At 45.0% G+C, this 3,101-nt stretch overlaps 1 protein-coding gene across 1 annotated transcript in view; it reads left to right on the top strand.

Annotated features, from left to right (window-relative positions):
- The first annotated feature begins 883 nt into the window (after positions 1 to 883).
- The window catches only part of PHLPP1 (PH domain and leucine rich repeat protein phosphatase 1), a 201,537-nt gene continuing 199,319 nt past the window's right edge, over positions 884 to 3,101 (top strand). Inside the window, exon 1 of the mRNA XM_010854816.1 lies at positions 884 to 947. The gene's annotated coding sequence lies outside the window, so the exon portion shown is untranslated. The remainder of the gene's footprint in view (positions 948 to 3,101) is intronic.

Below are 3,101 nucleotides of genomic sequence, written 5' to 3'. Positions count from 1 at the left end.
CCTTATGGCAGAAAGTGAAGAACTAAAGAGCCTCTTGATGAAAGTGAAAGAGGAGAGTGAAAAAGTTGGCTTAAAGCTCAACATTCAGAAAACTTAGCTCATGGCATCTGGTCCCATCACTTCATGGGAAATAGATGGGGAAACAGTGGAAACAGTGGCTGACTATTTTTGGGGGCTCCAAAATCACTGCAGATGGTGACTGCAGCCATGAAATTAAGATGCTTACTCCTTGGAAGGAAAGTTATGACCAACCTAGATAGCATATTAAAAAGCAGAGACATTACTTTGCCAACAAAGGTCCATCTAGTCAAGGCTATGGTTTTTCCAGTGGTCATGTATGGATGTGAGAGTTGGACCATAAAGAAAGCTGAGCACCAAAGAATTGATGCTTTTGAACTGTGGTGTTGGAGAAGACTCTTGAGAGTCCCCTTGGACTGCGAGGAGATCCAACCAGTCCATCCTAAAGGAGATCAGTCCTGGGTGTTCATTTTTACTAGTTATTTTTTTTATTTTTCTTAACTTTTTACCCCTGAAGTTACATGCTATTACTTTTATTTAGTCAACACATACTTAGATTTACCCATAGGCTTACTGGTACTCTAAATACATAAATACACAAGGAGAATTTGTTTTAAGAATTGAGGTTTTGCAGCCTCATTTTATCAAACTCCAGACCTCTTGAGATTTGGGGGGAAAGGACAAATTTCACCCCCCCCCCATGAAAAAGGGCACCAAAACACTGTGGTTTCATTATGAAAACGCACGTAGGAGAAAGTGCAAGCTCTGGAGCTTGGACCAGCTGATCTCTTCCTTCCGCTTCTGCCTCCTCCCGGTTTCTCTCCCCGTGTCAGCTTCCCAGTGCTCATAACAGACCACGGACCAGGCGGCCGGAACCACGGAAGGGTGTTTCTTGGGAGTCTGGATTAGAAGTCCAAGTTCAGGGGCAGGTTTGGTTTCTTCTGAGGGCTCTCTCCTCGGTTCACAGATATCTGTCTTCTCACTGTTCTCACGGAAGCCTTTCTTCTGCACTTGCAACCCTGGTGTCTCTTTGTGTATCCAAATTTCCTCTTGTAAGGAAAGCAGTCAGATTGGATTGGGGCCCACCCTAATGGTCTCATTTTAATTTAATCACTTTTTAAAATCACCTCCAAATATAGTCACATTCTGAGGTACAGAGGTGAAGTCTTCAGCATATGAATTATGGGAAACACAGCTCATAATACTCCAATACTTTGGCCACTTGATGCTAAGAAACCAACTCATTGGAAAAGATCCTGGTGCTGGGAGAGATTGAAGGCAGGAGGAGAAGGGGAAGACAGAGGATGAGATGGCTGGATGGCATCACCCCTTCAGTGGACATGAGTTAGCACAAACCCCAGAGATAGTGAAGGGCGGGGAAGCCTGGCGTGCTGCAGTCCTTGGGGTCGCAGAGTCAGACGTGACTTAGCGACTGAACAACAACTCTCAGTACCTGTGATCCCCGTCTTCCAGCCTCTTTGTTTTGGCACTTGCTTTGTTGGTTGTCTCCAGGTACAGATGTTGTTCGCTGGGGGCGCAGCTGTGAACGGGGCCGCAGCAGTTCACACCCTCACAAGGCTTAGTCCTAGAGAAGTCTGGCAATAGTTTCTTCCCTTCCCTGCACACGTACACACACATCCACGATATTTGTTTTGTGTTCACTGATATAACCACTGTTTTATGTACATTGAGGTATTGAGTCTTGAGGCACTTATGTTTTTATTGTTTTTCTTAGGGCTCTTAGATTCAAATTCTGTCCAGACTTCTATTGAATTTTTGTGTTTGAATTTATTGCTCTTTCTCTTCCCTGTACTTTTCAGCTACTTGTGTGACTTATTGTTGTCATGCAAAGACTATTCTACAGTTCTGATTGTAGGAGGCTGAATTTGCTAGGGGTCTGGGGTCTCTACTTTCTTCTGTAGTTCGTTATAACATTTTTTTTTCCTGCATCTCAAAAAAGCTATTTCTTCCTCTTTAGATCCCAAAGTCACCCCGTTTTGGGTGGAGGGCCTTGGCAGAAGAATGAAGAGAGAAAACGAAAGGGTTCAGGTTCAAGAATTATTGTTGCCTTCAAACACTGTTTCTCACGTACCCCAGGTTCCTCAGGGACCCAAAGTAAGGTCTGCACTTTTTTTGGTTTCAGTTTTGTTTGTTGGTTGGTTTTGTTTGAAAGCGGTAGTAATTCCCATTTGAGTTTTGAGAACTGCAGCTCAGGTGCAGGTCACCCAGAGTGGATCTTGGATTGGTTCTTAGGACGGCCGCACATCTGACTGAGCTGTGTGATAAGTTTTTTCCACTTACCATAAATCTAGTAGGCAGAATTATTCTGGAAACATTCTGTAGTATTTTTCATCATGGTTTTAAAGTAAGTGTGAAGCATGTGGGTGTTTCTGGGGGGAAGAAGGTAGTCTTTCCCTGTTTTTGAACACTGTCTCTAAAATAATTTATTTGTATGGGAATCTGTGAAGGAGTCAAACTCAGAGGTCCCTCAGAAGTTGACCTTGAGGTAAGAGAGAATCTGTACTTCGTACGGGTGGATGAAATCATTTCATCCAGCCAACTTCCTGGTGAAATGTTTGTGTAAGAGTAAGAACAGCTCAGCTCTCGGGGGGAAGTCGGGGGAGAGAGTCTCTGGCCTTGCAGTGCAGGCCTTGGGAAAGGCTTTGGCTGGTGTGCTGCCTGATTATACTGTGGAGGAAAAGGCCGAATCCTTTCACTAGCCAGGCCCTTTGTGGAGCTCCTGAATTCCTTTAATTTAGTGGCTGCACAGAAGCTGTATTCAGAGCCTTCAGAGCCCCGTGCATCTTTTCTGTCTGGATGCCAGGCCCTATTCATGGTGCCCTCACTGCAGGGAGTTCTCACATTCATCTGGGGGGCGGGGGCGGGGGAGGTGGGGTGGGAGGCAGAGGCTGTGTGGATCTTTTCTTCCCCCTCCGTTTCCTGCTTTTGCTCCTTAAAAGCAAAACAAAACCAAACCCCAGACAAAAAGCAAACTCAAGAAGATAGCTCTAAAGGAAGTTCTCAAGTGACTCCGTGGATTGATAACTCCTGGTGAATCACAGAAAAGTTGTGTCTGCCTCTGG

This window comes from Bison bison, unplaced genomic scaffold (assembly GCF_000754665.1).
Source record: "Bison bison bison isolate TAMUID 2011002044 unplaced genomic scaffold, Bison_UMD1.0 scf7180017864349, whole genome shotgun sequence".
Lineage (NCBI taxonomy): Eukaryota > Metazoa > Chordata > Mammalia > Artiodactyla > Bovidae > Bison > Bison bison.
Note: the sequence above shows the minus strand (reverse complement) of the source record. Positions and strands in the feature narration are given on the sequence as shown.